Genomic DNA, 12,167 nt, shown 5'->3' with positions numbered 1-12,167 from the left:
GGATGTGTTCCCCAAAATCCATTTGAGGAAACTCCAACTACTAATGTCCCAATGTGCTTGGAAATGGGGTTTGGGAGGGATTAGATAATGAGTGTGGGGCCTTCATGAATCTAATTAGTGCCTGTATAACAAAAAATCATGAGATTCCCTCTCTCTCTCTCTCTCTCCCTCTCTCTCTGTCTCTCTCTCTTCAACATGCTAGGACACAGTAAGAACCTTGTCATCTGTAAAGCTGTAAGAGGACCCTTACCAAGAAAATAACAATGCTGGCACAGTTCTTTTGGACTTTCAGCCTCCAGAACTGGGAGAAATAAATGTTTGTTTTGTAAGCCACACAGTCTATGGTAATTTGTTATAGCAGCCTGAGCTAAGGCAAACCACGATGCTCATTACTCTCATTGTATGTACTTGAATTCTGATGTTTAAATGCCAACACCTGGCCTCTGTGTGTCTGGGTTTTTCATTCCCCATTACTATCAAGGCATCCATTTCTGCAGTGGTAGATCACAACTTCTGTACTTGCCTACAGCAGAGATGCCACCACTGAACTTAAGGATGATGGGAATTCCTCTCACCAGTGAATATTTTTAATGTTTAATAATTTGTTTCTAAGCACTGTAAAAGTGTAATTGAAACCTATGAAGAAAAGGTTACTCTTGCTGAGATTTCAAGGGGTAACAGGAAATTTCATACCTTATTTTTGAAGCAAATATAAGGGATTAAAAACCAAGGCCAAAGCAAAAACAAGATTAGGATGCAAACGTTATTTTCTAGTATTCTGATCTTAGTCTTAGACCCCTTATTGAGCAGGCTAATGTCATTTCTAGAAACAATGAGCAATTCCATTTATTCACATTCCATTTACTATTTTAATTATTAGTATTATACTTTGTTTTCTTTGTTATTCGAGAAATGATAACACAAGATATCTTTGCAAATTTGAAAAGATAGAGTATATAATGAAAAGCATGTGTCCTTTCCATCCCTGATGCCAAGCTGTCCTCTTCAGGAAGAACCAATGATACCAATTTCTAATGAATCTTCCGGAAATGTGCTATATATACATGTGTATGAGTGCCCATAATAATTGCATTTTTTTTACAGTGAACACATTATACAAACTGTTTTGTGCCTCATTTTTTGACTCTACAATCTATCTTCCAGATTGTTCTATATTTATACAAATAGAGCTCCACTATCTATTTACTAGCAATCTAGTATTCTAGTATGTGTGCATGCAAAATATATATTACCAAATTACTTAAATGAGCATTAAGTGGTTTCCAATCTTTTGCCATTAGAAGTGAAGCCTCAGTGAAACTCTTGTATGTATGTACATACACATATATATGATTTTGCACACATATATATTTCCTAAAAGTGAACACACTAAATCAAATTGTCCATGCATTTATTCTATCTAATGTGGGCCAGGCATCAATATCCTCTAGAAATCACTTTTTATACTTAAAGCATTGCTGAATGAAAGTGAAAAGCATGCACATCAGTAATAGGCCAGAGAATATACATGTATAATATATTATATATCTAATTTCTTTACAAGGAAAGCTACATCTTTTTAAATAGTGAGCCCAATACTTTCATAACTTTACCAAGAATGTTAGCTGGGGCAGGCAATAATGAAGTGATTATTTTGCCAAGGTTGACCAAGGCTTGTGCAAGCAAGGAACGATCATCATTTTTAGTGTCAACAATTCTCTTTCTCAAATGATTTATCTCTGTTTTCATCTTCTCACATTTCTTTATAAATCCTTCAGTACACAGATCTTCTTGGACCTAAAAAAAAAAAGTGAGGAAGGAAGTAAAACTTTTTAAATCCCCCATTTTTTCAAGGATTACATTTTGTCAAACTTTAAAACTTTGTCAGACTATCTTTGTTGTATTCCTAAAATTGTTGTCTCTTAATCATGAAAGGAGACTCTTGTAACAAGGAATATTTCCTGGTTTGGACCTAAATATTAAGAGAAAGTGTAGTTTACAGCCTTAATAATATTCATATACCTTAGGGTTTTGCCAGGAGGCTAAGCCTGGCATGAGGACAAATGTAATATTTTCCAGTCAAAAAATGCAAATGAGAGGTAGCCTTGGTCTGACTGCACTAATTTTCAGTCCCACTCAGGATGGTACTGTCACCCATATTATAGAAATCTGTTATAAACACATGGTCCACAAATTATAGAAATCTCTTATAAATCATGTTCAGATGAACAATGAGAGAAATCCCTCCAAGCCACATGATAGCTTGGGGATCTATAAAAACCTGGAGGCAATGCAGCAAGTTTAAAAGCTGCCACTTCCCTGTATTTTTAATTCTGGACATTTCTGGTAGTTTTATATCTGCAGAGACCTACCTCAGGGCCTTGGGCTGAGCAGGGCTCCTGGTAAAATGTAGTGATCTTGGTAAACCATACTATTTGTTGTTCATGTTAAACACACATAGTTGGAATATCTGTTCAATCAAGCCCTGTGAGATCATTTTAAATTTCTCTAAGTGGCTATTCAACCCTATTTATATTCTCTGAGGGCTTGGAGTAGGGGGGCATACTCATCCTGAACACTCCAAAGTCTACTTACAGAGCCGAATTTAAAGGTTTTGGAAGGATTCAAAGGCTTCAGGGTTTTAATAAATCACAAGCAGTAGATGCACTTCTGATCTCTGCATGATCTTGCTGTAACCTTCACCCATCTCTTCCTGAGGTACCAGGGCAAAGCTATCAAGCTCTACTACTGCCACAGCCTGATTCACCTTCAGCTGATGCTCCAATATCTTGTTTGGCTCTCTCAGCAGGTTTTCTCTTTCCCCCACCAGCTTCTCCATCATTTGGACTATGTGTTTCTGGAGACTTCTCTTCTGAGCCTCCACCTGCTGCTGCTGCTCCTGCAGTTTCTGTTTCAGCAGCTACTGTTCCTTATCAGCTCTCTCATTCCTGGTCCACTCCTCTGCCCCAGGGAGCCATTAGAGAGGGAAAAAATAGGCAATGATTGACCTCCACCCTCTTGAGCTCATAGGCCAAACCAAATTGAAGAGAGGGGTAGGAAATCTCCGAAGTCTTCCCCCCCACCCCGTGTCCATACCATCAAGACCACACTTCAGAATGTGAGAGAAAAGTCTCTGTCTGTCTGGCATCCAACCACAGTTCCCTTTGCTGTTTCCAGACGCAGCAGGGTTGTTCCACAGAAAGGAAGGAAGCTCCTGTATTGGGAAGGTTTTTCTCTCACACCTGTCAGAGGGCACTGCAAGAACCTACCCATCCCACTGTGAGCCCAGCCCTACCCTGTACCTGCTATGGGCTTCTCCCCATCAGTGAGGGCTTTATCTGCCTGCAGGATTTCTCTATTGCATTCTGGGACTGCAGAAATCTCTGGAGGAACTCATTTCCCTGAGGAACCAAGAAGGAGCACAGAAATTAGATTTCAAATAAGTAAATTAGTGCTGCAAAGACAACTAATTCCATGTAACTTTTGCTTCATGTTTAAAGTTCCATAGTGGTTCCTTACAATGAGTCCAAGCTCCTTAGACTGACCTGTCTCCCTCCAGTCACTTGCCCAGTGCTACTTCCTTCTCCCCACTCTAGATTCCAGCCAGTCAGAACCATGTTCAGTTCTACAAATCCAAATCTCTGGTGCTTGTACATATCTGTTTTCCCAGTGTGAAATAGTGCCTCTAAATTGTGCTGCTGTTCTCCTCTGCCACTAGCTGGTTATAACTTTAGACAACTTATTTTAACCTGCCTATGCTTCTCAGTTCAGATCTTTAAAGTGTTGATAATGTAGATGCTTCTTAATGTTATTTGAAAGATTAAACTAAAGAGTCTAGGGAAAGAGTTTAACATTTTGGCTATAGGAAACAACTGTTCAATATATATTAGTTGCATTAGTATTGTTGTTTTTTAATTATGATGATGATGATGATGATGATGATGATGATGTTTGTTTCTAACACCTAAGTAGCTCTTTCCTGAGTGTTATAACTTGTCTATGTAGTTGACTTCCTGTCTCAATTGTGATCATCCTTGTGTACAAAGACTGACTTGTAAATTGTCAGTGCTCAACACGTCAAATATGTTGTTGAGTAAAAAAAAATGAATAATTTATGTTCTGTCTCTGGATTTAAGAAATCTGTACTCATGGTTGGGAGTTGACATTTGTACTCTCTTCAGGAATAAATAGCATGCAGTGAACCTTAAGAGCCAAAGCTGTTTGAATGGCCCCATACTCTCTCTTTATGCATGCATGGAGCTGTTCTCTCAGATTTTCAGTATAGCCCTTTGACTATTCTGTAGGTTCCCCATGTTTCCCTTATTCCTCACCTTCACTCCTTTCATGGGCACTTGGTGATATTACTTTTCAATAATTTCCTTTGCTTTCCTGTAGAGTTCATGACCTCCAGGAACAGAGAAAGTTCCTTCTGGGATACTTTTTATTAGTGTCTTTGAAAGCTGATCAAGTTTAGTCTGGCAACATTTGATTGATGTCTCTTCATTCTGCATCAAGAAATCATCTTTCTTATTTTTTATGATTTCCTAGAGGGAAGAAAGATAGAGGGCTGTCACCAGAAGCAAGGAACAGAGGAAGTAAATTTCCAAAGGATCTGGTAGAAGAATTGGTCTAATTGTGTTCCTCATGAGAAAAGTATTCTGTTGGAGGACATGTAATAAAACAGCAGTCACAAGATTTGATTTATTCACAGCTCTGAAAACTCTGGAAGACCATGGGGAAGTTCCCTAACCTCCTTTGGGTATTTCATCTGAGCTGTTGGAGTTGCATTACCTAATCTCTCTGGTTCCTTGAAGCTGCCACATTCAGTGATTTTGTCTGTATTCAATGATAGATACAACAAGGAGCAACCTAAGCTGAAAGTGGCCTGAGATATGGATCTGAAAAGAGAAATTTTGGTTCCCAGCCATAGGAGTGTGTTCACAGAAAAAGAAGCCAGCTAAAGAATGTCTTGGGTGTTCTGGACAGGCTTGGAATCCACAGAAGTATTTATTTCAAGAGGATATCTATACTGATTTTTCATTGAAGGTCAAAAGGAGTTCCAGATAAACTGCCTGAGTTCTGGCAGTCAAAAAAGAAGGAAATGTAGTCCTTTGAAACTCTGTCCCTCATGAGAACATGGACTACTTTATCCTTGAGTGAGAGATGAGCCGTGGGACCGGTAACAACACTTCTAGGCTTAATTCTTCAAGGGTAGGCGACAAAAGGTAAATACTAAGACAGATTATGACAAGGTTACTCTGGAACTCCTGCTTGTCTTCCTTGAAGGAGTGCTCCATGAAGACTGCAGGGGCCTCCCACTCACAGGCAGCGTGCGCCTCCAGCAGCTCCTGCAGCATGTCTGTGGGGAAGCTCACTCGCTGGGCTATCTGCTCGCTGTAGTGGTTGTCTGCCTTCTGAATGGCAGCTGAGTTCTCCAGCTGGGCCAGAGTTGTCACTGCGTTCTCCAAGCGAGGTACTGCTCCGCTATTGATAGTATCCACATAGGTCACAACCAGAGTCCTCAGCCCTGAAGAAGCCAGGAAATTTAGGCGCTAAATATCAAGTTATCAGTCAATGGCTCCAGGATTCTGAGACTATGCTTCTAGGGTCATATACACATGCACACACACAAACACACACACGCACCCCTACCTCCCACTACTATTATCACCTTCATTTTCCTACTGACTCTTCATTTTTATGGTTTTCCAGGCCACAGGACTAAAAAAGTTAATATTTACTTCTATCTAACATACTAGGTGCTACCTGGAAAATACAGTTTCTCATTTTAAAAATTGAAAGCAATATAGATTACATAGATAGACAGATGAGGCAAAGTGTACCATGTATAATTTATTCCTAATTGTGAGGCTTTGAATGAATTTTCAGTGATTTATGGGCTAATATTTATTTTTGGACCACTCTAAATTCTCAAAATATCTTTTGAATTCTCCTTGTGAAGAACACTTATTGTATAGGACTTCCTTTGAAAACATGCAGTATTCTGTTTTTACACCAAAAGGGTGATTATATTCTAAGTGGAGAATGTTTTCAGATAAGTGGGAGCCACCGATATCATTGACAAAAATTGCAACTTGAGGAAGGAATTTGTAAATCCCCCAAAGTGAGATAATTATAAAGTATACAGATTTATTCATGGAGTATAAATGTCTGTAAAATCAGAATTCTTTTAGAATCAAACAAAAATACTAGAAAGCACATTATATAAAATATTCAACATATACCAGTCGCCATGGAAATGGGAAAAAGAGACTCACCTTTCCCAGTGACCATGATTCCTTCTGTGAGGGTCTTGGTCCTTGCATCAATGAAGGTGTAAGAACAGAAATTTTTTGTTTGCTCCTGGAATTTAGGATCCAGTTGGTCTTCAGATACCATCCCAATATTGGCTAGAATTTTTTTTTTCCTATGTTGGCCAGTCAAAGACAAAACACTTCCATCTTGGAAATAAATGCCTGATGCAGTCTCTGGGTAGATTGGATGTTTGGGCTTTGGGATTATTCCCTGAGGGACAGAAAAACAGGGACTAGAGTGTGTAGAGTCTTGAGGTGAGGGGATTACAGTTGTTCATGGCAGGGATTTGTGTGTCTTTGCCATTTCTACACATAGAACTCTTTTAACATAGACATTCAATACTTCTTTGCACATCAGACTTTTACCAATTATATAACTGCAGAGAAATTTAGGGAGACATCTGATCCAGTAAAGGAAACCTATGGCTGGTCTCTCCAGACATGCACATAGTAGAGTGGTTGTCTATGATGTGTTTGCTTAACTAGCAGCTAAAAGAATGAAAGGTCACATGAAACTTTCTGCTCAACTCAACCTCATGTAAGAAATGAGCTGTGGAACCAAAAAGGAGAGCTACAAACAAGGGATCATGGACAGTAATTGGAATATTAGGAATAACATCCTCATTATTTAAGAAAAACTGTTTCAATGCTAAAAATAATTGATGCAGTTTTATCTATTTTTTAGTAAAACCTCTGAAGTATAAATGTACCTGAAATGTAATTTTAAGGTATCACCAATAATCTATAAACTCTTTGAGGTAAATGATTATATCTGGTCCTCTCCTGCCAGCCAATTTCTTAATAGCTGTTTTGAGAAATCATAAATAGAAACGTGAAAAGAAGAATGAATAAATTGGGATTGATATTTCTCTCAAGGTTTCAATAGACACACATCCTTGGAAATGTAACCCATGAAAATAATTTATTACCTTGTAATTAATTCATGGGTAAACATGTGGGAATTAGGAGAAAGCTATGATGTGGAAGGTAAAATGAATGTTCTAATAATTGTCAGTATTATTGAAAAGGCATAGATTGTAAAGACAGTCACTTCTTCAGGTTTATTTAGAACATACAATCATTTTGTAGATGATATAATTATACAGGATTAGAAAGTTTTATATCCCTCTTTGATAAGAATAATATGTGAAATCTACATTTTGTTCTTTAGATAAGCTTTTCACTGCAGTTTCATGTCTAACAATTAGCTGATTAGTTGTTTTCTTCAACAGAGACAAATTGAAGGAATAGGAAACACAGCATCCAGTCTTTAGAATGTTTCAGCACCCATTTAAATCTGGATGCTAAATTTAAAGATGTATAAAAAACAAATTGGTTTTGAGTAATTTCACTTTACTTTTCTTGAGTAAACTTCAACTGTAGCCCCTAGATCTTTGCAACCCACTTTCCTGCCACCATTTCCACAGACTTTGATTTAGTCTCAAATACAAATGCAATCACAGAGATGAGGGATATTGTTTAGTAGATCCCACACTCTATTGGACCGTACACTGCCCAGGCCATACTCTGATACCTGGAATCAGCTTCAGGGCATTCTCCAAGTACTCATCTTCTGTGATAGGCTGACCACATAACTGCAGCTCGAGGGTGAAATCCCATACAGTCCAGATAAATTCTGGAAAGAAATTCACAAATTCTGTGGAATCTTCTACTCTATCAGGTGTTTGAGAGGACTTTGCCCTGATGTTTTGCAAGCTCTGTCACATAACTAAGACTTGGTTAGGGAAAAGAAACTCACTACCAACAATTCCCACATTTCTCTAGTATAAAAATATTATAAACACACTCTTTTGCCATGGGTCCCCTCTGCTCCACCCAAGAAAACTAAATGACAGGAAAGGAGAGACTTACTCTATCCTCATCCAATGAATTCAGTGAAACATGGTGGTTCAGGACCTGGAAGGATACTGCAGATGCTCCAGGGCCTGGTGGTTGATGGTGCTCATGCTTTTCTAGACAAAGCTACTGCAGAGAACCACGGCCAGGGCAAAGATCCATGAATCCTTCTTAGACTCATCCTAGAAAGCACATTAGAACAAGAGAGTTAGAAGTTTACCCCTACATTAGAAATTCATCTGTACACTTCTTCAATCATGGTTTCATTTATTATTTCAGCTAACATACTCACCATGCAAAGAAATTGAAGACAGATGTAAATGCAGATATCAACTTTGACAAGTACAGAGACATTTTTGTGTTTGCAAATTTTTCATATATAAAAGGATTCTAATGTTCACAGTACTTTCTTTTTCCTCAATTGGATAAAGTAAAATAACATATACAGAAAAACTAATACAGTACCTGTTGTGTAATTAGGAATTCAGTGATGAGTGTGGGCACTTATTCATTCTGCATATATTTATTAATCAGAGTCCATATAAAATATACCATAGTTGGCATAACTGGGTATTTAAATTATATCCAATCAATAAATACTTGCAGGAAGCTACTAAATATCCCCCACTGTTCTTAGATTTTAAAAAAGCAATGCTAAAAATGAAAATTATTTCTTTCAACATGACTATTTCAAAGCAGTGGACAAACATCCATAACAGTATGGCAACAAAGATAGAAGTATCTGTAAAAGGCTTACTCTCAGTAATGTATATAAGCAGTGAAACCTATAGCTATAACACTAAACTAAAATTTAGAAGTCTATCAATGAAGAACAGAGCTATGAAATTTGGAGAAAGAATTTATAATCTGAAAGCTTCCTCAAAGTCTTGAGCTGAATATTAAAGAACTGGTAAATGTGGAACTGAAGAAATGAAGGTGATCCCATAGACAGGAAAACCCAGAGAAACAAAATTAGAGATGGGAGAAGACAGGGGTCTTGTAGTTAGAGTCATTTCAGGGCAGAGGGCAAGTGGAGAAGATAAGGTGAGCTTTCATGCAGCCTAATCAAGGGCCTTAAAGCCCAGGCTAACTTGTATAAATCATAGCATTGTCTAAATAATGGCATAAACTGGAAATTTTTTTTTATTATAAATGGCATGTAAAGTTGCTCCCAGTGCAAATGCAAAAACTGTGGTTTATGTTGAGAAGATTCTAAATGGGAGTTTGGGGGGATAAGAGTCTATTCATTACTTTCTTTCCCCAAAACCCACTTTTTAAAAATAATCAATTAGGATAAGAAGCAGTAGCAGTTATGACAAACAATTATTTCAACAAGAAGATTATATCATTATTTGATATATGGCTTTAAAAATAAGCACACACTTTCTAACTCCCATTGAGAAAAAAAAGAGAGCTATAAAAATGTAGGTATTATTTCCAAATAAATCTCAAAAGGGGGAAAGGAGGGATAGTTCATTTCACCCAATAGCAGAAAGCTAAAACCCCGAAAATCCATTTTAAATTGTTTCTTGTAGGACAAAAAATTACTTTTATAGAAGTTGCACATTCAGAGATGTCTCACAGATTTCCAGATCACTCTGTGAGTAGTTGATGAACTATATCACGGAAAATGTAAACCCGTCCCTTAAATCCAACCCTCAAATACATTCTTCACCTTGTAGCTAAGAAGGTGAATCAGAAATTTTTCCTCACTCACAGATTGATACTTCTCCTCTTTCTTAGTTATGCTTAACTGTAAGCTCTCAAAACCAGTCAGGTGCTGCCTGGATTGCCTTTCAAAACTGAAGGACTTATTCCCCCAGCTGTTGGGAGTGCTGGTGGAAGACAGTCTTCAGGTGTCAGCACTCTTAATTAGAAAGGCTTCTGGAGCAGCTCTTCAAAAATGTATCAGCACCCCTCTCCCAAACTCAGGATAACTCAAAAAAGCCATTCCAGCCATGGAGCTCCCATGAAATTCCCAGAAATTGGGGATTGCAATGCAATGTAATTTCTACTTCCATCCAGCCTGCTTCTTTCCCAATTACATGGTACTAAATCTGACTGCAGATAATGTGGTCTTATCAATTGAACTAAAGACTCTTTTAGGGCAGGACCTTTACTTTGGTCACTGATATCTACAATTCTAAATCCAAAGGCCTGTAACTCAGCTGTTCAATAATGACTTACTAAATGTAATCAAGTCATCCACACAGTGCCAAGAAATAAAAGAATTTATCTAAGACACCATGATATCTTACCTAGAAGTGAGATTCAAACAAATCATAGTTTGCCTTATTTACTATAATTGATTTCTAGATTTTACAGATTAAAGCAGTAAAATTTCTAGGACCATGGAGAGATAAGGGGAAAATCCAGAATAAAAAGGATTTAACTGTGAATTTCTGCTTTACCATTCCCTTATCCCCAAGGCACTAAGTGTCCAGAAGGACCACCAGAGTGCGATTTGGCTTGCGTGGTTGAGGCACACACCACATCCAGATGCCCTTGGTTTCAGATTGCACTGTAGAGCCTAGAGGAAAGCCTGTGAGGAGAGGGGAGAAAGCAGCATTCAGTTAGAGCAGATAATCTAAACAACCAAGGGGCTAAAGAGTCAGATCTATTGGAATGTCAGTATCCCAGCATACGAGTTGGTGCTTTCTCCGTTTCCTCAAGAATGTCCTACTTTGTGTGTCATCTGTTTCAAGGAGGAAGGAATATTAATTGTGATAAAGATACCAAGCAAGGGCTCAACATAGAGGCAAAGGGGAATCCATGAATCAGACAAAATGGAAGTCACTGATAACCATAACAAGAGTATCTTGAAAGAATGGTGAGGTTCAAAGCCAGAGAGAAATGGACTGAAGACAGACATGGGAAGAGAAAAAGGTGGAAAAAAATCAAGATTATATTTTTTGTCAGAGAAATTTTTCAAAAGTGGGGAGAAGTGTTAGCCACAGTAGTATATGACATACAGGAAATATTTTTAAGATTATAGACATTTGAACACATTTATATGTAGATGAGAATAGTCCATAAAAACGCAAAATGTGTTTCAAGAGCGAGTAGACACAATTGCAAGAGTCCAGTTATTAAGCATGTAAAATAAGGTAGGATTGTGGGAATTGGTAGGAGAAATTTTGCTTTACAGGAATAAAACATACAATATGATAATGAATTACAGTAAGACAGTGGTTTAGCAGTGAGAAAAAGGAGTGGAAAGTTGATTTGTTAAGAGAAGTTTGGTTCTCCCTACACATGATCAGGACAAAAATTAAGAAGCTGAGGTATTAGCTAGAATCAAGCAATTGGTCCTTGACCCAGTACAACACTCACCATGATTCTGACCTCCAAGATGGTTCATCAAGTAGGATTTGCCTGTATGATACGGCCCTACAATGGCCACCACCAGCACTGGCAAAGAAATCTCACCAAGAATCTGCAGAGATTTTTGGTTCACTGAAAGCACCTTGACACTTTCCAGCAGACAAATGGGGTCCATCATTTTGGGTCTGGATGCCATGGCAACCTGCCAACCTAGAAGAGCTTCTTAGTGGAAATCAGATTATAAAGTCATTCTCAAACTCAGACTTATACAAAGCATCAATCAACTTAAGATAAGGTAAGTAAGAGTTCTGTGCTTTCCATGAGACAAAATGTAACCTAGAATTAGCATACTGTAGAGGTTTTCCCCCATCATTCCCTCAAGTCTCTCATGGTATTGGTAGTGAAATAATATAATATCACTCTCCAAACTGTTATTTCAAAATAATAATATAATTAAAGTTATTGTTATGATGCACTGAAGGCCTACAATATACCAAGCCCTTTGATAATAACTTACATATCCAGCTAAACTGATATTCACAAGGGACTGAAAGTTAGAAATTAATATAACTACTTTGGAAATGAGGTAAGTGGTTCTCACAAAGGCTGAGTGAATGTCATTGAGAAAGGATTGAAAATCTACATACTTGAGCAAAATGACAGACTAGCAAA

At 37.8% G+C, this 12,167-nt stretch overlaps 1 pseudogene; it reads right to left on the bottom strand.

The window, feature by feature from the left end:
- Nucleotides 1-609: 609 nt before the first annotated feature.
- Nucleotides 610-11,673, bottom strand: LOC141578496 (guanylate-binding protein 6-like; annotated as a pseudogene).
- Nucleotides 11,674-12,167: the final 494 nt, after the last annotated feature.

Source organism: Camelus bactrianus, chromosome 8 (assembly GCF_048773025.1).
Source record: "Camelus bactrianus isolate YW-2024 breed Bactrian camel chromosome 8, ASM4877302v1, whole genome shotgun sequence".
Classification (NCBI taxonomy): Eukaryota; Metazoa; Chordata; class Mammalia; order Artiodactyla; family Camelidae; genus Camelus; species Camelus bactrianus.
Note: the sequence above shows the minus strand (reverse complement) of the source record. Positions and strands in the feature narration are given on the sequence as shown.